Below are 26,217 nucleotides of genomic sequence, written 5' to 3'. Positions count from 1 at the left end.
TCACAATTCAGACATTTCCACAAACCAGATTAGTCCAAGGACAAAGCCAATGAGAACCCTCTGGATCCTCAATCCTGTCTGTCACAATCATGTTGTTCTCTGCTGCACTATCAGTAAGAAGAGGGAGGTGGAAAATCTCATAAAATAAACCTCAAGATACACAAAATCTTAAAGATCCTTAGCACTTTATGTTGATATTTCTCAGATTTTTTCTCCGATTTCCTCCATACTACTTCGACTTCAACTTAATTTTTCAGTATAACTACTTTCATTTTCTTCTCGTATTAGTGACTGTTCTGAAAAGAGATATTTAAAACTGTTTTTTTCAGGTATATCTGCACTTCACAAAGAATGAAAATCTTGCTAAATGCATATGGAGAAAGAACTTTATCTCAAATCACTCATACTTAAAAACAGCGTGCTGAAACCCGGGATCGGACCAGGGACTTTTAGATCTTCAGTCTAACGCTCTCCCAACTGAGCTATTTCAGCAACCTTCAAAGTTAAAGCTACAGCATTGCAAGGCAAACTCAAAGGCGTTAATAAATTTTCAGTTCAAAATTTGCCTTTTTTTGGGGCCAAACAAAAAATGTGTTTGTTTTTAGAAAGTGTGAATTTTCCACAGTTGTGCTTGTCAGGATGGCTGAGCGGTCCAAGGCGCTGCGTTCAGGTCGCATTCTCTACTTGAGGCGTGGGTTCGAATCTCACTTCTGAAAGGTTTCTGTTACATTACAATCATGGTTTTTTTTTTTTCATTTTCACTATGTCCCTCTGTCACAATTCAGACATTTCCACAAACCAGATTAGTCCAAGGACAAAGCCAATGAGAACCCTCTGGATCCTCAATCCTGTCTGTCACAATCATGTTGTTCTCTGCTGCACTATCAGTAAGAAGAGGGAGGTGAAAAATCTCATAAAATAAACCTCAAGATACACAAAATCTTTAAGATCCTTAGCACTTTATGTTGATATTTCTCAGATTTTTTTTCTGATTTCCTCCATACTACTTCGACTTCAACTTAATTTTTCAGTATAACTACTTTCATTTTCTTCTCGCATTAGTGACTGTTCTTAAAAGAGATACTTAAAACTGTTTTTTTCAGGTATATCTGCACTTCACAAAGAATGAAAATCTTGCTAAATGCATATGGAGAAAGAACTTTATCTCAAATCACTCATACTTAAAAACAGCATGCTGAAACCCGGGATCGGACCAGGGACCTTTAGATCTTCAGTCTAACGCTCTCCCAACTGAGCTATTTCAGCAACCTACAAAGTTAAAGCTACAGCATTGAAAGGCAAACTCAAAGGCGTTAATAAATTTTCAGTTCAAAATTTGCCTTTTTTTGGGGCCAAACAAAAAATGTGTTTGTTTTTAGAAAGTGTGAATTTTCCACAGTTGTGCTTTTCAGGATGGCTGAGCGGTCCAAGGCGCTGCGTTCAGGTTGCAGTCTCTACTTGAGGCGTGGGTTCGAATCCCACTTCTGACAGGTTTCTGTTACATTACAATCATGTTTTGGTTTTTTTTCATTTTCACTATGTCCCTTTGTCTCAATTCAGACATTTCCACAAACCAGATTAGTCCAAGGACAAAGCCAATGAGAACCCTCTGGATCCTCAATCCTGTCTGTCACAATCATGTTGATCTCTGCTGCACTATCAGTAAGAAGAGGGAGGTGGAAAATCTCATAAAATAAACCTCAAGACACACAAAATCTTAAAGATCCTTAGCACTTTATGTTGATATTTTTTAGATTTTTTCTCCGATTTACTCCATACTACTTCGACTTCAACTTAATTTTTCAGTATAACTACTTTCATTTTCTTCTCGCATTAGTGACTGTTCTGAAAAGAGATACTTAAAACTGTTTTTTTCAGGTATATCTGCACTTCACAAAGAATGAAAATCTTGCTAAATGCATATGGAGAAAGAACTTTATCTCAAATCACTCATACTTAAAAACAGCGTGCTGAAACCCGGGATCGGACCAGGGACCTTTAGATCTTCAGTCTAATGCTCTCCCAACTGAGCTATTTCAGCAACCTACAAAGTTAAAGCTACAGCATTGCAAGGCAAACTCAAAGGCGTTAATAAATTTTCAGTTCAAAATTTGCATTTTATTGGGGCCAAACAAAAAATGTGTTTGTTTTTAGAAAGTGTGAATTTTCCACAGTTGTTCTTGTCAGGATGGCCGAGCGGTCCAAGGCGCTGCGTTCAGGTCGCAGTCTCTACTTGAGGCGTGGGTTTGAATCCCACTTCTGACAGGTTTCTGTTACATTACAATCATGGGGTTTTTGTTTTCATTTTCACTATGTCCCTCTGTCACAATTCAGACATTTCCACAAACCAGATTAGTCCAAGGACAAAGTCAATGAGAACCCTCTGGATCCTCAATCCTGTCTGTCACAATCATGTTGTTCTCTGCTGCACTATCAGTAAGAAGAGGGAGGTGAAAAATCTCATAAAATAAACCTCAAGATACACAAAATCTTAAAGATCCTTAGCACTTTATGTTGATATTTCTCAGATTTTTTTTCTGATTTCCTCCATACTACTTCGACTTCAACTTAATTTTTCAGTATAACTACTTTCATTTTCTTCTCGCATTAATGACTGTTCTGAAAAGAGATACTTAAAACTGTTTTTTTCAGGTATATCTGCACTTCACAAAGAATGAAAATCTTGCTAAATGTATATGGAGAAAGAACTTTATCTCAAATCACTCATACTTAAAAACAGCGTGCTGAAACCCGGGATCGGACTAGGGACCTTTAGATCTTCAGTCTAACGCTCTCCCAACTGAGCTATTTCAGCAACCTACAAAGTTAAAGCTACAGCATTGCAAGGCAAACTCAAAGGCGTTAATAAATTTTCAGTTCAAAATTTGCCTTTTTTTGGGGCCAAACAAAAAATGTGTTTGTTTTTAGAAAGTGTGAATTTTCCACAGTTGTGCTTGTCAGGATGGCTGAGCGGTCCAAGGCGCTGCGTTCAGATTGCAGTCTCTACTTGAGGCGTGGGTTCGAATCCCACTTCTGACAGGTTTCTGTTACATTACAATCATGTTTTATTTTTTTTTCATTTTCACTATGTCCCTCTGTCACAATTCAGACATTTCCACAAACCAGATTAGTCCAAGGACAAAGCCAATGAGAACCCTCTGGATCCTCAATCCTGTCTGTCACAATCATGTTGTTCTCTGATGCACTATCAGTAAGAAGAGGGAGGTGGAAAATCTCATAAAATAAACCTCAAGATACACAAAATCTTAAAGATCCTTAGCACTTTATGTTGATATTTCTCAGATTTTTTCTCCGATTTCCTCCATACTACTTCGACTTCAACTTAATTTTTCAGTATAACTACTTTCATTTTCTTCTCGTATTAGTGACTGTTCTGAAAAGAGATATTTAAAACTGTTTTTTTCAGGTATATCTGCACTTCACAAAGAATGAAAATCTTGCTAAATGCATATGGAGAAAGAACTTTATCTCAAATCACTCATACTTAAAAACAGCGTGCTGAAACCCGGGATCGGACCAGGGACTTTTAGATCTTCAGTCTAACGCTCTCCCAACTGAGCTATTTCAGCAACCTTCAAAGTTAAAGCTACAGCATTGCAAGGCAAACTCAAAGGCGTTAATACATTTTCAGTTCAAAATTTGCATTTTTTTGGGGCCAAACAAAAAATGTGTTTGTTTTTAGAAAGTGTGAATTTTCCACAGTTGTGCTCGTCAGGATGGCCGAGCGGTCCAAGGCGCTTTGTTCAGGTTGCAGTCTCTACTTGAGGCGTGGGTTCGAATCCCCCTTCTGAAAGGTTTCTGTTACATTACAATTATGTTGTTTTTTTTTTCATTTTCACTATGTCCCTCTGTCACAATTCAGACATTTCCACAATCCAGATTAGTCCAAGAACAAAGCCAATGAGAACCCTCTGGATCCTCAATCCTGTCTGTCACAATCATGTTGTTCTCTGCTGCACTATCAGTAAGAAGAGGGAGGTGAAAAATCTCATAAAATAAACCTCAAGATACACAAAATCTTAAAGATCCTTAGCACTTTATGTTGATATTTCTCAGATTTTTTTTCTGATTTCCTCCATACTACTTCGACTTCAACTTAATTTTTCAGTATAACTACTTTCATTTTCTTCTCGCATTAGTGACTGTTCTGAAAAGAGATACGTAAAACTGTTTTTTTCAGGTATATCTGCACTTCACAAAGAATGAAAATCTTGCTAAATGCATATGGAGAAAGAACTTTATCTCAAATCACTCATACTTAAAAACAGCGTGCTGAAACCTGGGATCGGACCAGGGACCTTTAGATCTTCAGTCTAACGCTCTCCTAACTGAGCTATTTCAGCAACCTTCCAAGTTAAAGCTACAGCATTGCAAGGCAAACTCAAAGGCGTTAATACGTTTTCAGTTCAAAATTTGCATTTTTTTGGGGCCAAACAAAAAATGTGTTTGTTTTTAGAAAGTGTGAATTTTCCACAGTTGTGCTTGTCAGGATGGCCGAGCGGTCCAAGGCGCTGCGTTCAGGTCGCAGTCTCTACTTGAGGCGTGGTTTCGAATCCCACTTCTGACAGGTTTCTGTTACATTACAATTATGTTTTTTTTTTTTTCATTTTCACTATGTCCCTCTGTCACAATTCAGACATTTCCACAAACCAAATTAGTCCAAGGACAAAGCCAATGAGAACCCTCTGGATCCTCAATCCTGTCTGTCACAATCATGTTGTTCTCTGCTGCACTATCAGTAAGAAGAGGGAGGTGGAAAATCTCATAAAATAAACCTCAAGATACACAAAATCTTAAAGATCCTTAGCACTTTATGTTGATATTTCTCAGATTTTTTCTCCGATTTCCTCCATACTACTTCGACTTCAACTTAATTTTTCAGTATAACTACTTTCATTTTCTTCTCGCATTAGTGACTGTTCTGAAAAGAGATACCTAAAATTGTTTTTTTCAGGTATATCTGCACTTCACAAAGAATGAAAATCTTGCTAAATGCATATGGAGAAAGAACTTTATCTCAAATCACTCATACTTAAAAACAGCGTGCTGAAACCCGGGATCGGACCAGGGACCTTTAGATCTTCAGTCTAACGCTCTCCCAACTGAGCTATTTCAGCAACCTACAAAGTTAAAGCTACAGCATTGCAAGGCAAACTCAAAGGCGTTAATACATTTTCAGTTCAAAATTTGCATATTTTTGGGGCCAAACAAAAAATGTGTTTGTTTTTAGAAAGTGTGAATTTTCCACAGTTCTTCTTGTCAGTATGGCCGAGCGGTCCAAGGCGCTTCGTTCAGGTCGCAGTTTCTACTTGAGGCGTGGGTTCGAATCCCACTTCTGACAGGTTTCTGTTACATTACAATCATGTTTTTTTTTTTTCATTTTCACTATGTCCCTCTGTCACAATTCAGACATTTCCACAAACCAGATTAGTCCAAGGACAAAGCCAATGAGAACCCTCTGGATCCTCAATCCTGTCTGTCACAATCATGTTGTTCTCTGCTGCACTATCAGTAAGAAGAGGGAGGTGAAAAATCTCATAAAATAAACCTCAAGATACACAAAATCTTTAAGATCCTTAGCACTTTATGTTGATATTTCTCAGATTTTTTTTCTGATTTCCTCCATACTACTTCGACTTCAACTTAATTTTTCAGTATAACTACTTTCATTTTCTTCTCGCATTAGTTACTGTTCTGAAAAGAGATACTTAAAACTGTTTTTTTCAGGTATATCTGCACTTCACAAAGAATGAAAATCTTGCTAAATGCATATGGAGAAAGAACTTTATCTCAAATCACTCATACTTAAAAACAGCATGCTGAAACGCGGGATCGGACCAGGGACCTTTAGATCTTCAGTCTAACGCTCTCCCAACTGAGCTATTTCAGCAACCTACAAAGTTAAAGCTACAGCATTGCAAGGCAAACTCAAAGGCGTTAATAAATTTTCAGTTCAAAATTTGCCTTTTTTTGGGGCCAAACAAAAAATGTGTTTGTTTTTAGAAAGTGTGAATTTCCCACAGTTGTGCTTGTCAGGATGGCAGAGCGGTCCAAGGCGCTGCGTTCAGGTTGCAGTCTCTACTTGAGGCGTGGGTTCGAATCCCACTTCTGACAGGTTTCTGTTACATTACAATCATGTTTTGTTTTTTTTTCATTTTCACTATGTCCCTCTGTCACAATTCAGACATTTCCACAAACCAGATTAGTCCAAGGACAAAGCCAATGAGAACCCTCTGGATCCTCAATCCTGTCTGTCACAATCATGTTGTTCTCTGCTGCACTATCAGTAAGAAGAGGGAGGTGGAAAATCTCATAAAATAAACCTCAAGATATACAAAATCTTAAAGATCCTTAGCACTTTATGTTGATATTTCTCAGATTTTTTCTCCGATTTCCTCCATACTACTTCGACTTCAACTTAATTTTTCAGCATAACTACTTTCATTTTCTTCTCGCATTAGTGACTGTTCTGAAAAGAGATATTTAAAACTGTTTTTTTCAGGTATATCTGCACTTCACAAAGAATGAAAATCTTGCTAAATGCATATGGAGACAGAACTTTATCTCAAATCACTCATACTTAAAAACAGCATGCTGAAACCCGGGATCGGACCAGGAACCTTTAGATCTTCAGTCTAACGCTCTCCCAACTGAGCTATTTCAGCAACCTACAAAGTTAAAGCTACAGCATTGCAAGGCAAACTCAAAGGCGTTAATACATTTTCAGTTCAAAATTTGCATTTTTTTGGGGCCAAACAAAAAATGTGTTTGTTTTTAGAAAGTGTGAATTTTCCACAGTTGTGCTTGTCAGGATGGCCGAGCGGTCCAAGGCGCTGCGTTCAGGTCGCAGTCTCTACTTGAGGCGTGGGTTCGAATCCCACTTCTGACATGTTTCTGTTACATTACAATTATGTTGTTTTTTTTTTCATTTTCACTATGTCCCTCTGTCACAATTCAGACATTTACACAATCTAGATTAGTCCAAGGACAAAGCCAATGAGAACCCTCTGGATCCTCAATCCTGTCTGTCACAATCATGTTGTTCTCTGCTGCACTATCAGTAAGAAGAGGGAGGTGAAAAATCTCATAAAATAAACCTCAAGATACACAAAATCTTAAAGATCCTTAGCACTTTATGTTGATATTTCTCAGATTTTTTTTCTGATTTCCTCCATACTACTTCGACTTCAACTTAATTTTTCAGTATAACTACTTTCATTTTCTTCTCGCATTAGTGACTGTTCTGAAAAGAGATACGTAAAACTGTTTTTTTCAGGTATATCTGCACTTCACAAAGAATGAAAATCTTACTAAATGCATATGGAGAAAGAACTTTATCTCAAATCACTCATACTTAAAAACAGCGTGCTGAAACGCGGGATCTGACCAGGGACCTTTAGATCTTCAGTCTAACGCTCTCCCAACTGAGCTATTTCAGCAACCTACAAAGTTAAAGCTACAGCATTGCAAGGCAAACTCAAAGGCGTTAATACATTTTCAGTTCAAAATTTGCCTTTTTTTGGGGCCAAACAAAAAATGTGTTTGTTTTTAGAAAGTGTGAATTTTCCACAGTTGTGCTTGTCAGGATGGCCGAGCTGTCCAAGGCGCTGCGTTCAGGTCGCAGTCTCCACTTGAGGCGTGGGTTCGAATCCCACTTTTGACAGGTTTCTGTTACATTACAATCATGGTTTTTTTTTTCATTTTCACTATGTCCCTCTGTAACAATTCAGACATTTCCACAAACCAGATTAGTCCAAGGACAAAGCCAATGAGAACCCTCTGGATCCTCAATCCTGTCTGTCACAATCATGTTGTTCTCTGCTGCACTATCAGTAAGAAGAGGGAGGTGAAAAATCTCATAAAATAAACCTCAAGATACACAAAATCTTAAAGATCCTTAGCACTTTATGTTGATATTTCTCAGATTTTTTTTCTGATTTCCTCCATACTACTTCGACTTCAACTTAATTTTTCAGTATAACTACTTTCATTTTCTTCTCGCATTAGTGACTGTTCTGAAAAGAGATATTTAAAACTGTTTTTTTCAGGTATATCTGCACTTCACAAAGAATGAAAATCTTGCTAAATGCATATGGAGACAGAACTTTATCTCAAATCACTCATACTTAAAAACAGCATGCTGAAACCCGGGATCGGACCAGGAACCTTTAGATCTTCAGTCTAACGCTCTCCCAACTGAGCTATTTCAGCAACCTACAAAGTTAAAGCTACAGCATTGCAAGGCAAACTCAAAGGCGTTAATACATTTTCAGTTCAAAATTTGCATTTTTTTGGGGCCAAACAAAAAATGTGTTTGTTTTTAGAAAGTGTGAATTTTCCACAGTTGTGCTTGTCAGGATGGCCGAGCGGTCCAAGGCGCTGCGTTCAGGTCGCAGTCTCTACTTGAGGCGTGGGTTCGAATCCCACTTCTGACATGTTTCTGTTACATTACAATTATGTTGTTTTTTTTTTCATTTTCACTATGTCCCTCTGTCACAATTCAGACATTTACACAATCTAGATTAGTCCAAGGACAAAGCCAATGAGAACCCTCTGGATCCTCAATCCTGTCTGTCACAATCATGTTGTTCTCTGCTGCACTATCAGTAAGAAGAGGGAGGTGAAAAATCTCATAAAATAAACCTCAAGATACACAAAATCTTAAAGATCCTTAGCACTTTATGTTGATATTTCTCAGATTTTTTTTCTGATTTCCTCCATACTACTTCGACTTCAACTTAATTTTTCAGTATAACTACTTTCATTTTCTTCTCGCATTAGTGACTGTTCTGAAAAGAGATACGTAAAACTGTTTTTTTCAGGTATATCTGCACTTCACAAAGAATGAAAATCTTACTAAATGCATATGGAGAAAGAACTTTATCTCAAATCACTCATACTTAAAAACAGCGTGCTGAAACGCGGGATCTGACCAGGGACCTTTAGATCTTCAGTCTAACGCTCTCCCAACTGAGCTATTTCAGCAACCTACAAAGTTAAAGCTACAGCATTGCAAGGCAAACTCAAAGGCGTTAATACATTTTCAGTTCAAAATTTGCCTTTTTTTGGGGCCAAACAAAAAATGTGTTTGTTTTTAGAAAGTGTGAATTTTCCACAGTTGTGCTTGTCAGGATGGCCGAGCGGTCCAAGGCGCTGCGTTCAGGTCGCAGTCTCCACTTGAGGCGTGGGTTCGAATCCCACTTTTGACAGGTTTCTGTTACATTACAATCATGTTTTTTTTTTTCATTTTCACTATGTCCCTCTGTAACAATTCAGACATTTCCACAAACCAGATTAGTCCAAGGACAAAGCCAATGAGAACCCTCTGGATCCTCAATCCTGTCTGTCACAATCATGTTGTTCTCTGCTGCACTATCAGTAAGAAGAGGGAGGTGAAAAATCTCATAAAATAAACCTCAAGATACACAAAATCTTAAAGATCCTTAGCACTTTATGTTGATATTTCTCAGATTTTTTTTCTGATTTCCTCCATACTACTTCGACTTCAACTTAATTTTTCAGTATAACTACTTTCATTTTCTTCTCGCATTAGTGACTGTTCTGAAAAGAGATACGTAAAACTGTTTTTTTCAGGTATATCTGCACTTCACAAAGAATGAAAATCTTGCTAAATGCATATGGAGAAAGAACTTTATCTCAAATCACTCATACTTAAAAACAGCGTGCTGAAACCCGGGATCGGACCAGGGACCTTTAGATCTTCAGTCTAACGCTCTCCCAACTGAGCTATTTCAGCAACCTTCAAAGTTAAAGCTACAGCATTGCAAGGCAAACTCAAAGGCGTTAATACGTTTTCAGTTCAAAATTTGCATTTTTTTGGGGCCAAACAAAAAATGTGTTTGTTTTTAGAAAGTGTGAATTTTCCACAGTTGTGCTTGTCAGGATGGCCGAGCGGTCCAAGGCGCTGCGTTCAGGTCGCAGTCTCTACTTGAGGCGTGGTTTCGAATCCCACTTCTGACAGGTTTCTGTTACATTACAATCATGTTTTTTTTTTTTTCATTTTCACTATGTCCCTCTGTCACAATTCAGACATTTCCACAAACCAGATTAGTCCAAGGACAAAGCCAATGAGAACCCTCTGGATCCTCAATCCTGTCTGTCACAATCATGTTGTTCTCTGCTGCACTATCAGTAAGAAGAGGGAGGTGAAAAATCTCATAAAATAAACCTCAAGATACACAAAATCTTAAAGATCCTTAGCACTTTATGTTGATATTTCTCAGATTTTTTTTCTGATTTCCTCCATACTACTTCGACTTCAACTTAATTTTTCAGTATAACTACTTTCATTTTCTTCTCGCATTAGTGACTGTTCTGAAAAGAGATACTTAAAACTGTTTTTTTCAGGTATATCTGCACTTCACAAAGAATGAAAATCTTGCTAAATGCATAAGGAGAAAGAACTTTATCTCAAATCACTCATACTTAAAAACAGCGTGCTGAAACCCGGGATCGGACCAGGTGCCTTTAGATCTTCAGTCTAACGCTCTCCCAACTGAGCTATTTCAGCAACCTACAAAGTTAAAGCTACAGCATTGCAAGGCAAACTCAAAGGCGTTAATAAATTTTCAGTTCAAAATTTGCCTTTTTTTGGGGCCAAACAAAAAATGTGTTTGTTTTTAGAAAGTGTGAATTTTCCACAGTTGTGCTTGTCAGGATGGCCGAGCGGTCCAAGGCGCTGCGTTCAGGTCGCAGTCTCTACTTGAGGCGTGGGTTCAAATCCCACTTCTGACAGGTTTCTGTTACATTACAATCATGTTTTTTTTTTTTCATTTTCACTATGTCCCTCTGTCACAATTCAGACATTTCCACAAACCAAATTAGTCCAAGGACAAAGCCAATGAGAACCCTCTGGATCCTCAATCCTGTCTGTCACAATCATGTTGTTCTCTGCTGCACTATCAGTAAGAAGAGGGAGGTGGAAAATCTCATAAAATAAACCTCAAGATACACAAAATCTTAAAGATCCTTAGCACTTTATGTTGATATTTCTCAGATTTTTTCTCCGATTTCCTCCATACTACTTCGACTTCAACTTAATTTTTCAGTATAACTACTTTCATTTTTTTCTCGCATTAGTGACTGTTCTGAAAAGAGATACTTAAAATTGTTTTTTTCAGGTATATCTGCACTTCACAAAGAATGAAAATCTTGCTAAATGCATATGGAGAAAGAACTTTATCTCAAATCACTCATACTTAAAAACAGCGTGCTGAAACCCGGGATCGGACCAGGGACCTTTAGATCTTCAGTCTAACGCTCTCCCAACTGAGCTATTTCAGCAACCTACAAAGTTAAAGCTACAGCATTGCAAGGCAAACTCAAAGGCGTTAATACATTTTCAGTTCAAAATTTGCATATTTTTGGGGCCAAACAAAAAATGTGTTTGTTTTTAGAAAGTGTGAATTTTCCACAGTTCTTCTTGTCAGTATGGCCGAGCGGTCCAAGGCGCTTCGTTCAGGTCGCAGTTTCTACTTGAGGCGTGGGTTCGAATCCCACTTCTGACAGGTTTCTGTTACATTACAATCATGTTTTTTTTTTTTCATTTTCACTATGTCCCTCTGTCACAATTCAGACATTTCCACAAACCAGATTAGTCCAAGGACAAAGCCAATGAGAACCCTCTGGATCCTCAATCCTGTCTGTCACAATCATGTTGTTCTCTGCTGCACTATCAGTAAGAAGAGGGAGGTGAAAAATCTCATAAAATAAACCTCAAGATACACAAAATCTTTAAGATCCTTAGCACTTTATGTTGATATTTCTCAGATTTTTTTTCTGATTTCCTCCATACTACTTCGACTTCAACTTAATTTTTCAGTATAACTACTTTCATTTTCTTCTCGCATTAGTTACTGTTCTGAAAAGAGATACTTAAAACTGTTTTTTTCAGGTATATCTGCACTTCACAAAGAATGAAAATCTTGCTAAATGCATATGGAGAAAGAACTTTATCTCAAATCACTCATACTTAAAAACAGCATGCTGAAACCCGGGATCGGACCAGGGACCTTTAGATCTTCAGTCTAACGCTCTCCCAACTGAGCTATTTCAGCAACCTACAAAGTTAAAGCTACAGCATTGCAAGGCAAACTCAAAGGCGTTAATAAATTTTCAGTTCAAAATTTGCCTTTTTTTGGGGCCAAACAAAAAATGTGTTTGTTTTTAGAAAGTGTGAATTTCCCACAGTTGTGCTTGTCAGGATGGCAGAGCGGTCCAAGGCGCTGCGTTCAGGTTGCAGTCTCTACTTGAGGCGTGGGTTCGAATCCCACTTCTGACAGGTTTCTGTTACATTACAATCATGTTTTGTTTTTTTTTCATTTTCACTATGTCCCTCTGTCACAATTCAGACATTTCCACAAACCAGATTAGTCCAAGGACAAAGCCAATGAGAACCCTCTGGATCCTCAATCCTGTCTGTCACAATCATGTTGTTCTCTGCTGCACTATCAGTAAGAAGAGGGAGGTGGAAAATCTCATAAAATAAACCTCAAGATATACAAAATCTTAAAGATCCTTAGCACTTTATGTTGATATTTCTCAGATTTTTTCTCCGATTTCCTCCATACTACTTCGACTTCAACTTAATTTTTCAGCATAACTACTTTCATTTTCTTCTCGCATTAGTGACTGTTCTGAAAAGAGATATTTAAAACTGTTTTTTTCAGGTATATCTGCACTTCACAAAGAATGAAAATCTTGCTAAATGCATATGGAGACAGAACTTTATCTCAAATCACTCATACTTAAAAACAGCATGCTGAAACCCGGGATCGGACCAGGAACCTTTAGATCTTCAGTCTAACGCTCTCCCAACTGAGCTATTTCAGCAACCTACAAAGTTAAAGCTACAGCATTGCAAGGCAAACTCAAAGGCGTTAATACATTTTCAGTTCAAAATTTGCATTTTTTTGGGGCCAAACAAAAAATGTGTTTGTTTTTAGAAAGTGTGAATTTTCCACAGTTGTGCTTGTCAGGATGGCCGAGCGGTCCAAGGCGCTGCGTTCAGGTCGCAGTCTCTACTTGAGGCGTGGGTTCGAATCCCACTTCTGACATGTTTCTGTTACATTACAATTATGTTGTTTTTTTTTTCATTTTCACTATGTCCCTCTGTCACAATTCAGACATTTACACAATCTAGATTAGTCCAAGGACAAAGCCAATGAGAACCCTCTGGATCCTCAATCCTGTCTGTCACAATCATGTTGTTCTCTGCTGCACTATCAGTAAGAAGAGGGAGGTGAAAAATCTCATAAAATAAACCTCAAGATACACAAAATCTTAAAGATCCTTAGCACTTTATGTTGATATTTCTCAGATTTTTTTTCTGATTTCCTCCATACTACTTCGACTTCAACTTAATTTTTCAGTATAACTACTTTCATTTTCTTCTCGCATTAGTGACTGTTCTGAAAAGAGATACGTAAAACTGTTTTTTTCAGGTATATCTGCACTTCACAAAGAATGAAAATCTTACTAAATGCATATGGAGAAAGAACTTTATCTCAAATCACTCATACTTAAAAACAGCGTGCTGAAACGCGGGATCTGACCAGGGACCTTTAGATCTTCAGTCTAACGCTCTCCCAACTGAGCTATTTCAGCAACCTACAAAGTTAAAGCTACAGCATTGCAAGGCAAACTCAAAGGCGTTAATACATTTTCAGTTCAAAATTTGCCTTTTTTTGGGGCCAAACAAAAAATGTGTTTGTTTTTAGAAAGTGTGAATTTTCCACAGTTGTGCTTGTCAGGATGGCCGAGCGGTCCAAGGCGCTGCGTTCAGGTCGCAGTCTCCACTTGAGGCGTGGGTTCGAATCCCACTTTTGACAGGTTTCTGTTACATTACAATCATGGTTTTTTTTTTCATTTTCACTTTGTCCCTCTGTAACAATTCAGACATTTCCACAAACCAGATTAGTCCAAGGACAAAGCCAATGAGAACCCTCTGGATCCTCAATCCTGTCTGTCACAATCATGTTGTTCTCTGCTGCACTATCAGTAAGAAGAGGGAGGTGAAAAATCTCATAAAATAAACCTCAAGATACACAAAATCTTAAAGATCCTTAGCACTTTATGTTGATATTTCTCAGATTTTTTTTCTGATTTCCTCCATACTACTTCGACTTCAACTTAATTTTTCAGTATAACTACTTTCATTTTCTTCTCGCATTAGTGACTGTTCTGAAAAGAGATACTTAAAACTGTTTTTTTCAGGTATATCTGCACTTCACAAAGAATGAAAATCTTGCTAAATGCATATGGAGAAAGAACTTTATCTCAAATCACTCATACTTAAAAACAGCGTGCTGAAACCCGGGATCGGACCAGGGACCTTTAGATCTTCAGTCTAACGCTCTCCCAACTGAGCTATTTCAGTAACCTACAAAGTTAAAGCTACAGCATTGCAAGGCAAACTCAAAGGCGTTAATACATTTTCAGTTCAAAATTTGCCTTTTTTTGGGGCCAAACAAAAAATGTGTTTGTTTTTAGAAAGTGTGAATTTTCCACAGTTGTGCTTGTCAGGATGGCTGAGCGGTCCAAGGCGCTGCGTTCAGGTCGCAGTCTCTACTTGAGGCGTGGGTTCGAATCCCACTTCTGACAGGTTTCTGTTACATTACAATCATGGTTTTTTTTTTTTCATTTTCACTATGTCCCTCTGTCACAATTCAGACATTTCCACAAACCAGATTAGTCCAAGGACAAAGCCAATGAGAACCCTCTGGATCCTCAATCCTGTCTGTCACAATCATGTTGTTCTCTGCTGCACTATCAGTAAGAAGAGGGAGGTGGAAAATCTCATAAAATAAACCTCAAGATACACAAAATCTTAAAGATCCTTAGCACTTTATGTTGATATTTCTCAGATTTTTTTCTCCGATTTCCTCCATACTACTTCGACTTCAACTTAATTTTTCAGTATCACTACTTTCATTTTCTTCTCGCATTAGTGACTGTTCTGAAAAGAGATACTTAAAACTGTTTTTTTCAGGTATATCTGCACTTCACAAAGAATGAAAATCTTGCTAAATGCATATGGAGAAAGAACTTTATCTCAAATCACTCATACTTAAAAACAGCGTGCTGAAACCCGGGATCGGACCAGGGAACTTTAGATCTTCAGTCTAACGCTCTCCCAACTGAGCTATTTCAGCAACCTACAAAGTTAAAGCTACAGCATTGCAAGGCAAACTCAAAGGCGTTAATAAATTTTCAGTTCAAAATTTGCCTTTTTTTGGGCCCAAACAAAAAATGTGTTTGTTTTTAGAAAGTGTGAATTTTCCACAGTTGTGCTTGTCAGGATGGCCGAGCGGTCCAAGGTGCTGCGTTCAGGTCGCAGTCTCTACTTGAGGCGTGGGTTCGAATCCCACTTCTGACAGGTTTCTGTTACATTACAATCATGTTTTATTTTTTTTTCATTTTCACTATGTCCCTCTGTCACAATTCAGACATTTCCACAAACCAGATTAGTCCAAGGACAAAGCCAATGAGAACCCTCTGGATCCTCAATCCTGTCTGTCACAATCATGTTGTTCTCTGCTGCACTATCAGTAAAAAGAGGGAGGTGGAAAATCTCATAAAATAAACCTCAAGATACACAAAATCTTAAAGATCCTTAGCACTTTATGTTGATATTTCTCAGATTTTTTCTCCGATTTCCTCCATACTACTTCGACTTCAACTTAATTTTTCAGTATAACTACTTTCATTTTCTTCTCGCATTAGTGACTGTTCTGAAAAGAGATATTTAAAACTGTTTTTTTCAGGTATATCTGCACTTCACAAAGAATGAAAATCTTGCTAAATGCATATGGAGAAAGAACTTTATTTCAAATCACTCATACTTAAAAACAGCGTGCTGAAACCCGGGATCGGACCAGGGACCTTTAGATCTTCAGTCTAACGCTCTCCCAACTGAGCTATTTCAGTAACCTACAAAGTTAAAGCTACAGCATTGCAAGGCAAACTCAAAGGCGTTAATACATTTTCAGTTCAAAATTTGCCTTTTTTTGGGGCCAAACAAAAAATGTGTTTGTTTTTAGAAAGTGTGAATTTTCCACAGTTGTGCTTGTCAGGATGGCTGAGCGGTCCAAGGCGCTGCGTTCAGGTCGCAGTCTCTACTTGAGGCGTGGGTTCGAATCCCACTTCTGACAGGTTTCTGTTACATTACAATCATGTTTTTTTTTTTTTCATTTTCACTATGTCCCTCTGTCACAATTCAGACATTTCCACAAACCAGATTAGTCCAAGGACAAAGCCAATGAGAACCCTCTGGATCCTCAATCCTGTCTGTCACAATCATGTTGTTCTCTGCTGCACTATCAGTAAGAAGAGGGAGGTGGAAAATCTCATAAAATAAACCTCAAGATACACAAAATCTTAAAGATCCTTAGCACTTTATGTTGATATTTCTCAGATTTTTTTTCTGATTTCCTCCATACTACTTCGACTTCAACTTAATTTTTCAGTATAACTACTTTCATTTTCTTCTCGCATTAGTGACTGTTCTGAAAAGAGATACTTAAAATTGTTTTTTTCAGGTATATCTGCACTTCACAAAGAATGAAAATCTTGCTAAATGCATATGGAGAAAGAACTTTATCTCAAATCACTCATACTTAAAAACAGCGTGCTGAAACCCGGGATCGGACCAGGGAACTTTAGATCTTCAGTCTAACGCTCTCCCAACTGAGCTATTTCAGCAACCTACAAAGTTAAAGCTACAGCATTGCAAGGCAAACTCAAAGGCGTTAATAAATTTTCAGTTCAAAATTTGCCTTTTTTTGGGCCCAAACAAAAAATGTGTTTGTTTTTAGAAAGTGTGAATTTTCCACAGTTGTTTTTGTCAGGATGGCCGAGCGGTCCAAGGTGCTGCGTTCAGGTCGCAGTCTCTACTTGAGGCGTGGGTTCGAATCCCACTTCTGACAGGTTTCTGTTACATTACAATCATGTTGTTTTTATTTTCATTTTCACTATGTCCCTCTGTCACAATTCAGACATTTCCACAAAACAGATTAGTCCAAGGACAAAGCCAATGAGAACCCTCTGGATCCTCAATCCTGTCTGTCACAATCATGTTGTTCTCTGCTGCACTATCAGTAAGAAGAGGGAGGTGGAAAATCTCATAAAATAAACCTCAAGATACACAAAATCTTAAAGATCCTTAGCACTTTATGTTGATATTTCTCAGATTTTTTTTCTGATTTCCTCCATACTACTTCGACTTCAACTTAATTTTTCAGTATAACTACTTTCATTTTCTTCTCGCATTAGTGACTGTTCTGAAAAGAGATACTTAAAACTGTTTTTTTCAGGTATATCTGCACTTCACAAAGAATGAAAATCTTGCTAAATGCATATGGAGAAAGAACTTTATCTCAAATCACTCATACTTAAAAACAGCGTGCTGAAACCCGGGATCGGACCAGGGACCTTTAGATCTTCAGTCTAACACTCTCCCAACTGAGCTATTTCAGCAACCTACAAAGTTAAAGCTACAGCATTGCAAGGCAAACTCAAAGGCGTTAATACATTTTCAGTTCAAAATTTGCATTTTTTTGGGGCCAAACAAAAAATGTGTTTGTTTTTAGAAAGTGTGAATTTTCCACAGTTGTGCTTGTCAGGATGGCCGAGCGGTCCAAGGCGCTGCGTTCAGGTCGCAGTCTCTACTTGAGGCGTGGGTTCGAATCCCACTTCTGACAGGTTTCTGTTACATTACAATCATGTTTTTTTTTTTTCATTTTCACTATGTCCCTCTGTCACAATTCAGACATTTCCACAAACCAGATTAGTCCAAGGACAAAGCCAATGAGAACCCTCTGGATCCTCAATCCTGTCTGTCACAATCATGTTGTTCTCTGCTGCACTATCAGTAAGAAGAGGGAGGTGGAAAATCTCATAAAATAAACCTCAAGATACACAAAATCTTAAAGATCCTTAGCACTTTATGTTGATATTTCTCAGATTTTTTCTCCGATTTCCTCCATACTACTTCGACTTCAACTTAATTTTTCAGTATAACTACTTTCATTTTCTTCTCGCATTAGTGACTGTTCTGAAAAGAGATACTTAAAACTGTTTTTTTCAGGTATATCTGCACTTCACAAAGAATGAAAATCTTGCTAAATGCATATGGAGAAAGAACTTTATCTCAAATCACTCATACTTAAAAACAGCGTGTTGAAACCCGGGATCGGACCAGGGACCTTTAGATCTTCAGTCTAACGCTCTCCCAACTGAGCTATTTCAGCAACCTACAAAGTTAAAGCTACAGCATTGCAAGGCAAACTCAAAGGCGTTAATAAATTTTCAGTTCAAAATTTGCCTTTTTTTGGGGCCAAACAAAAAATGTGTTTGTTTTTAGAAAGTGTGAATTTTCCACAGTTGTGCTTGTCAGGATGGTCGAGCGGTCCGAGGCGCTGCGTTCAGGTCGCAGTCTCTACTTGAGGCGTGGGTTCGAATCCCACTTCTGACAGGTTTCTGTTACATTACAATCATGTTTTTTTTTTTTCATTTTCACTATGTCCCTCTGTCACAATTCAGACATTTCCACAAACCAGATTAGTCCAAGGACAAAGCCAATGAGAACCCTCTGGATCCTCAATCCTGTCTGTCACAATCATGTTGTTCTCTGCTGCACTATCAGTAAGAAGAGGGAGGTGAAAAATCTCATAAAATAAACCTCAAGATTAGAGATGAGCGAACCGGTCCCGGTTCGGCTCGAGGTCGGTTCGCCGAACGGAGCTCCCATTCGAGTTCGGCTCGTCGAACGTTCGACGAACCGAACTCGAACTGCATAGGAAACAATGGCAGGCAATCACAAACACAGAAAAACACCTAGAAAACACCCTCAAAGGTGTCCAAAAGGTGACAAACAACTCACAACACATGGGAAAGTGACAAGGACATATACTCATGTGAAAACAAAAGAGCTGGACAAGGAAAAAGAGGAGGACACACAGATATATGAGTATATGCAAGGAAACATCGATTCCATTATTGTGCAACTTGAGCCCTGCTCATTTTAGGCTTCCAATCTTGATAAATTGCCTGAGCTCGCCACGTACGTCTTGGGGATCTTGTCGTGTCCTGCAGCCAGCGTTCTCTCGAAACCTGTCTTCAGTGCTGCTGGGGGTCTGCTGGCAGATAAGCACACGTGTCTGTCCACTGACAATGTGGACATGGCTCTCAGAGGACTTTTCTTCCCCTGGGTCAGCCAGGGGACGGGAAAGGCACGCGTATTTTTGAGAGTGCTTCATGCAAAGCATCTTTTTCATTTTCAAAAGGGGGCTCAACCGATGCCAGTCAAGTGGGGTGTGTGTGGCCCAGTTAGTGGAAACGAGGGAGACTGTGGTTGGAGTCCCCTCGCTGTGTCTCTAAAAGAACCAAGATGAACAAGTCATGGCTCTCAGAGGACTTTTCTTCCCCTGGGTCAGCCAGGGGACGGGAAAGGCACGCGTATTTTTGAGAGTGCTTCATGCAAAGCATCTTTTTCTTTTTCAAAAGGGGGCTCAACCGATGCCAGTCAAGTGGGGTGTGTGTGGCCCAGTTAGTGGAAACGAGGGAGACTGTGGTTGGAGTCCCCTCGCTGTGTCTCTAAAAGAACCAAGATGAACAAGTCATGGCTCTCAGAGGACTTTTCTTCCCCTGGGTCAGCCAGGGGATGGGAAAGGCACGCGTATTTTTGAGAGTGCTTCATGCAAAGCATCTTTTTCATTTTCAAAAGGGGCTCAACCGATGCCAGTCAAGTGGGGTGTGTGTGGCCCAGTTAGTGGAAACGAGGGAGACTGTGGTTGGAGTCCCCTCGCTGTGTCTCTAAAAGAACCAAGATGAACAAGTCATGGCTCTCAGAGGACTTTTCTTCCCCTGGGTCAGCCAGGGGACGGGAAAGGCACGCGTATTTTTGAGAGTGCTTCATGCAAAGCATCTTTTTCATTTTCAAAAGGGGGCTCAACCGATGCCAGTCAAGTGAGGTGTGTGTGGCCCAGTTAGTGGAAACGAGGGAGACTGTGGTTGGAGTCCCCTCGCTGTGTCTCTAAAAGAACCAAGATGAACAAGTCATGGCTCTCAGAGGACTTTTCTTCCCCTGGGTCAGCCAGGGGACGGGAAAGGCACGCGTATTTTTGAGAGTGCTTCATGCAAAGCATCTTTTTCATTTTCAAAAGGGGGCTCAACCGATGCCAGTCAAGTGGGGTGTGTGTGGCCCAGTTAGTGGAAACGAGGGAGACTGTGGTTGGAGTCCCCTCGCTGTGTCTCTAAAAGAACCAAGATGAACAAGTCATGGCTCTCAGAGGACTTTTCTTCCCCTGGGTCAGCCAGGGGACGGGAAAGGCACGCGTATTTTTGAGAGTGCTTCATGCAAAGCATCTTTTTTATTTTTAAAAAGGGGGCTCAACCGATGCCAGTCAAGTGGGGTGTGTGTGGCCCAGTTAGTGGAAACGAGGGAGACTGTGGTTGGAGTCCCCTCGCTGTGTCTCTAAAAGAACCAAGATGAACAAGTCATGGCTCTCAGAGGACTTTTCTTCCCCTGGGTCAGCCAGGGGACGGGAAAGGCACGCGTATTTTTGAGAGTGCTTCATGCAAAGCATCTTTTTCTTTTTCAAAAGGGGGCTCAACCGATGCCAGTCAAGTGGGGTGTGTGTGGCCCAGTTAGTGGAAACGAGGGAGACTGTGGTTGGAGTCCCCTCGCTGTGTCTCTAAAAGAACCAAGATGAACAAGTCATGGCTCTCAGAGGACTTTTCTTCCCCTGGGTCAGCCAGGGGACGGGAAAGGCACGCGTATTTTTGAGAGTGCTTCATGCAAAGCATCTTTTTCTTTTTCAAAAGGGGGCTCAACCGATGCCAGTCAAGTGGGGTATGTGTGGCCCAGTTAGTGGAAACGAGGGAGACTGTGGTTGGAGTCCCCTCGCTGTGTCTCTAAAAGAATCAAGATGAACAAGTCATGGCTCTCAGAGGACTTTTCTTCCCCTGGGTCAGCCAGGGGATGGGAAAGGCACGCGTATTTTTGAGAGTGCTTCATGCAAAGCATCTTTTTCATTTTCAAAAGGGGGCTCAACCGATGCCAGTCAAGTGGGGTGTGTGTGGCCCAGTTAGTGGAAACGAGGGAGACTGTGGTTGGAGTCCCCTCGCTGTGTCTCTAAAAGAACCAAGATGAACAAGTCATGGCTCTCAGAGGACTTTTCTTCCCCTGGGTCAGCCAGGGGACGGGAAAGGCACGCGTATTTTTGAGAGTGCTTCATGCAAAGCATCTTTTTCTTTTTCAACAGGGGGCTCAACCGATGCCAGTCAAGTGGGGTGTGTGTGGCCCAGTTAGTGGAAACGAGGGAGACTGTGGTTGGAGTCCCCTCGCTGTGTCTCTAAAAGAACCAAGATGAACAAGTCATGGCTCTCAGAGGACTTTTCTTCCCCTGGGTCAGCCAGGGGACGGGAAAGGCACGCGTATTTTTGAGAGTGCTTCATTCAAAGCATCTTTTTCTTTTTCAAAAGGGGGCTCAACCGATGCCAGTCAAGTGGGGTGTGTGTGGCCCAGTTAGTGGAAACGAGGGAGACTGTGGTTGGAGTCCCCTCGCTGTGTTTTACATGCTTTTAGAAGGGCATGACATGGCTTGGAGGTTGACTTTCATCATCTGCAAACTGTTGGCTACCAAAATGCTGCCTTTCCAACAACTGTGGTTATAGACAATGAGGAACATACTGATGAAGATGAGACGCAGATACCCGATTGGGATGACAACTTAAATATTCGGTCAGGGCAAGAAGAGGCTCGGTCTGAGGGGGAGGGGAGTGCAAACACAACAATTGATGATGAAGTCCTAGATCCCACCTACTGTCAACCCACAGTCAGACACTCGAGGAGGTCAACAGAGGCGGTGGAGGAGGATGCAACCGACGTCGAAGTAACCTTGCGCCTTCCTGGACACAGTCGGAGCACTGGTAGCACGTCTACAACTGCATCCTCAGCCACCACTCTGCCTCTGAGCATTATTCGGGGTGGATCAACAGGTCGCATGGCCTCTAAGCCTTGCCTAGCCTGGTGCTTTTTTGACATAAAAAAAGATCGCCCTAATTATGTGATCTGTAACATTTGGCATGGTTATCTTAGTAGAGGTCAAAACCTCAGCAGTTTGACAACTTCTTCCATGAATCGTCACATGAATAAATATCATATGGCCTGGTGGGAAGCTCACCGTGCTGCAATGCGGCCTAGCGGAGCCAACCATCCACCGCCTGCCCCTTCCAGTGCATCCGCGCGCTCGTCATCTTCTAGGACTGTGGGGACAGCTGTCACACCTGTTTTTCCACCCACAACTTCCACCACTGTAATCGCAACAGGCAGTTTGCTTGGTAGGTCGTCAGTTGGTTTGGAAGGGGAAACAAGTGATTGTGTACAGCTCTCTCAAACATCGATAGCACCAACGTTGGATGAAGGCAACATCATGTCTCCGCCTGCACTTTCCTCACAAACCTGCATTTTTCCAGGGACACCCTACTCAACACCGTCTACACACAGCAGCCAGATCTCTGTCCCTCAGATGTGGTCAAATAAAAGGCCACTTCCTGCGACCCATGACAAAGCTAAGAGGTTGACTCTATCCCTCTGTAAGCTGTTGGCTACCGAAATGCTGCCTTTCCGCCTAGTGGACACACAGGATTTTAGAGACCTTATGTCTGTCGCTGTGCCCCAGTACCAGATGCCTAGTCGCCACTACTTCTCTAAGAAAGGTGTGCCCGCGCTACACCAGCATGTCACACACAACATCACCGCTTCCTTGAGAAACTCTGTGTGTGAACGGGTGCATTTCACCACCGATACTTGGACCAGTAAGCATGGACAGGGACGTCACATGTCGCTGACTGGCCACTGGGTAACTATGGTGATAGATGGTGAAGGGTCGGCTGCACAAGTCTTGCCGTCCCCACGACTTGTGTGTCAATCCTCTGTCTGTCCAAGTTCCGCCACTGCTTCTGCATCCTCCACCTCATCTGGGTCCTCCACCTCCGCCCCAAGCCTGCCTGGTCAGGCCACCAGCGTTCTCACTGCGCAGAAGGAATCACGCAACCCTCATTACTATGCTGGCAGCAGAGCGCAACGGCATCAGGCGGTCTTTAGCTTGACATGTCTTGGGAATAGGAGTCACACAGCTGAGGAGTTGTGGTCAGCTCTGCGGTCCGAGTTTAATAAATGGTTGTCTCCACTCAACCTGCAGCCTGGTAAGGCCGTGTGCGACAATGCTGCAAACCTGGGTGCGGCCCTTCGCCTGGGCAAGGTGACACACGTACCTTGTATGGCTCACGTGTTGAACCTTGTCGTCCAGCAATTTTTAACACACTATCCCGGCCTAGATGGCCTTCTGAACAGGGCACGAAAACTGTCTGCTCACTTCCGCCGTTCAAGCGCCGCAGCTGAGCGACTTGCATCGCTCCAGAAGTCTTTCGGCCTGCCGGTTCATCGCCTGAAATGCGATGTGGCGACACGCTGGAATTCAACTCTCCACATGTTACAGCGACTGTGGCAGCACCGCAGAGCCATGGTGCAATACGTCATGACGTATAGCCTGGGCCAACGAGATGCAGAGGTGGGGCAGATCACCCTGATGGAGTGATCTCAGATCAAGGACCTATGCACCCTTCTGCACAGTTTCGACATGGCGACGAATATGTTTAGCGCTGACAATGCCATTATCATCATGACGATTCCAGTCATTTACATGCTGGAGCACACGCTAAACACTATTCGGAGTCAGGGGGTGGGACAACAGGAAGGGGAGGAACTACAGGAGGATTCATATGCGCAAGACACAACAACATCACCAAGGTCCAGACGTTCATCATCACCAACGCGGCAGGCATTGGACCATGGGGGACAGGGATCAACAAGGGCGCATGGTAGCAGGCGAGATGTTGAGGAAGGTGCAGGAGGACATGAAGATATGGAGGACGAACTGTCCATGGACATAGAAGACTCAGCAGATGAGGGGGAGCTTGGTCAAATTTCAGTTGAAAGAGGTTGGGGGGAGATGTCAGAGGAAGAAAGAACGGTTAGCACCTCTATGCCACAAACACAGCGTGGACTTGGTCCGCATGGCTGCGCAAGACACATGAGTGCCTTCTTGTTGCACTACCTCCAACATGACCCTCGTATTGTCAAAATTAGAAGTGATGATGACTACTAGCTTGCCACACTATTAGATCCCCGGTACAAGTCCAAATTTTGTGACATAATTCCACCCATAGAAAGGGACGCACGTATGCAGGAGTCTCAGCAGAAGCTGTTACTCGATCTTAGCTCGGCTTTTCCACCAAACAACCGTGCAGGTGAAGGGAGTGATTCTTCCAGTTGTAACTTGACAAACATGGGACGGCCTCGTCATCTTCAACAGTCTACCCGTACCAGTAGGACCGGATCTGGTGCTGGTAACAGCAATTTTATGGAATCTTTTAATATTTTTTTTAGACCCTCCTTTGCAAGGCCACCAGAGACAACAAGTCTGACACATAGTCAACGGATGGAGAGGATGATACAGGAGTATCTCCAAATGAACATCGATGCAATGACTTTTCAAATGGAGCCTTGCTCCTTTTGGGCTTCAAATCTAGAAAAATGTCCAGAGCTCTCCAGTTACGCCTTGAAGATTTTGTCGTGTCCAGCTGCCAGCGTTGTCTCTGAACGTGTCTTCAGTGCTGCTGGGTGTGTGCTGACAGATAAGCGCACGCGTCTGTCCAGTGACAATGTGGACAGACTGATGTTCATCAAAATGAACAAGTCATGGATCCACAAGGAATTTACTACCCCTGTGTCATCCTGGGGAGAGTAAATGCTTGTGGATTTGGAATGTGCTTGATGCAAATCAAAACATCCTGTTTGCAACTAGGGCACAAGTGCTGCCACTGAATGGGTGGGTGTGTGTGGGGCACAATTTTTGGAAAAAAGGGAGGCTCCGCTTGGAGTAACCCTTGCTTGCGGTGTTTTTTAAAAATGATACAAGATGAACAGATCTGAAGGCAAGATGAAGGCAACATCATGTCTCCGCCTACACTTTCCTCACAAACCTGCATTTTTCCAGGGACACCCTACTCAACACCGTCTACAGACAGCAGCCAGATCTCTGTCCCTCAGATGTGGACAAATAAAAGGCCATTTCCTGCGACCCATGACAAAGCTAAGAGGTTGACTTTATCCCTCTGTAAGCTCTTGGCTACGGAAATGCTGCCTTTCCGCATGGTGGACACACAGGATTTTAGAGACCTTATGTCTGTCACTGTGCCCCAGTACCAGATGCCCAGTCGCCACTACTTCTCTAAGAAAGGTGTGCCTGCGCTACACCAGCATGTCGCACACAACATCACCGCTTCCTTGAGAAACTCTGTGTGTGAACAGGTGCATTTCACCACCGATACTTGGACCAGTAAGCATGGATAGGGACGTTACATGTCGCTGACTGGGCACTGGCAAACTATGGTGAGAGATGGAGAAGGGTCTGCTGTACAAGTCTTGCCGTCCCCACGAGTTGTTTCAATCCTTGTTCTGTATGTAGAAGTTAATACACTGCTTCTGCCTCTTCAACCTCGTGTGGGTCCTCCACCTTGGCGCAAACCCTGTGTGGTCAGGCCACCCTTCCAAGCAACTGCGCACAAGGACTACCACACACCTCCTTACTATGCTGGCAGCAGAGCTCAATGCCATCAGGCGGTCAAAGTTTTACTTTGAAATGTATGGGAAATGTGAGTCACACCGCTATTCCAGAGAATAGTAGTCAGGCAGGGTCAAAACATTAATTGAGGAACAGGAACAGAATGGGACGGCCAGGACTTAATCAGAAAACAAGCAGAGGTGAAATGCGGATCGGCCAACAAGGTACATAAACAGCAAGCAGGAAAAGTAGTCAGGTAACAAGCACACAAAATCATAAAACTGAACTGGGGGTAAAATTAACCAGAGGTTCATAGCTATGTCTTGCAGTGGTCTGCAGACAGGATGGGCATAAAAAAGGGTGTGGTGTCTTCACATTGGTTGTAGCTGAATGATGGTATTTAATCTGTGAGATACCCACCAGCTACATTCAGCCAGAGATTCTGCATCTGTCAAGGTAATGCAGCCCAGTGGGTGAGCATAACCTGCGTCCACCTGCGCCGCTGGCATCGACTCCTCTCCCATCATCAGCACTATGCATGAAAGGA

General features: G+C 41.5%; 10 non-coding genes across 10 annotated transcripts; 5 read left to right on the top strand and 5 right to left on the bottom strand.

Moving 5' to 3' along the window:
• Positions 1 to 1,193: 1,193 nt before the first annotated feature.
• On the bottom strand, positions 1,194 to 1,266 carry TRNAF-GAA (transfer RNA phenylalanine (anticodon GAA)). The gene has a single exon. It is a non-coding gene; the product is annotated as a tRNA-Phe (tRNA).
• Positions 1,267 to 5,065: 3,799 nt separating this feature from the next.
• On the bottom strand, positions 5,066 to 5,138 carry TRNAF-GAA (transfer RNA phenylalanine (anticodon GAA)). The gene has a single exon. It is a non-coding gene; the product is annotated as a tRNA-Phe (tRNA).
• Positions 5,139 to 6,827: 1,689 nt separating this feature from the next.
• On the top strand, positions 6,828 to 6,910 carry TRNAL-CAG (transfer RNA leucine (anticodon CAG)). Its single transcript has one exon. It is a non-coding gene; the product is annotated as a tRNA-Leu (tRNA).
• Positions 6,911 to 8,373: 1,463 nt separating this feature from the next.
• On the top strand, positions 8,374 to 8,456 carry TRNAL-CAG (transfer RNA leucine (anticodon CAG)). The gene has a single exon. It is a non-coding gene; the product is annotated as a tRNA-Leu (tRNA).
• A 1,249-nt stretch (positions 8,457 to 9,705) lies between these two features.
• Positions 9,706 to 9,778, bottom strand: TRNAF-GAA (transfer RNA phenylalanine (anticodon GAA)). Its single transcript has one exon. It is a non-coding gene; the product is annotated as a tRNA-Phe (tRNA).
• Positions 9,779 to 10,693: 915 nt separating this feature from the next.
• TRNAL-CAG (transfer RNA leucine (anticodon CAG)) lies at positions 10,694 to 10,776 on the top strand. The gene has a single exon. It is a non-coding gene; the product is annotated as a tRNA-Leu (tRNA).
• A 476-nt stretch (positions 10,777 to 11,252) lies between these two features.
• On the bottom strand, positions 11,253 to 11,325 carry TRNAF-GAA (transfer RNA phenylalanine (anticodon GAA)). Its single transcript has one exon. It is a non-coding gene; the product is annotated as a tRNA-Phe (tRNA).
• A 700-nt stretch (positions 11,326 to 12,025) lies between these two features.
• On the bottom strand, positions 12,026 to 12,098 carry TRNAF-GAA (transfer RNA phenylalanine (anticodon GAA)). Its single transcript has one exon. It is a non-coding gene; the product is annotated as a tRNA-Phe (tRNA).
• Positions 12,099 to 13,014: 916 nt separating this feature from the next.
• On the top strand, positions 13,015 to 13,097 carry TRNAL-CAG (transfer RNA leucine (anticodon CAG)). The gene has a single exon. It is a non-coding gene; the product is annotated as a tRNA-Leu (tRNA).
• Positions 13,098 to 17,658: 4,561 nt separating this feature from the next.
• Positions 17,659 to 17,741, top strand: TRNAL-CAG (transfer RNA leucine (anticodon CAG)). The gene has a single exon. It is a non-coding gene; the product is annotated as a tRNA-Leu (tRNA).
• The last annotated feature ends 8,476 nt before the right edge of the window (positions 17,742 to 26,217 follow it).

Source organism: Anomaloglossus baeobatrachus, chromosome 1 (genome assembly GCF_048569485.1).
Source record: "Anomaloglossus baeobatrachus isolate aAnoBae1 chromosome 1, aAnoBae1.hap1, whole genome shotgun sequence".
In the NCBI taxonomy this organism is placed as follows: domain Eukaryota; kingdom Metazoa; phylum Chordata; class Amphibia; order Anura; family Aromobatidae; genus Anomaloglossus; species Anomaloglossus baeobatrachus.
This window is presented reverse-complemented; position numbering and strand designations above follow the sequence as displayed.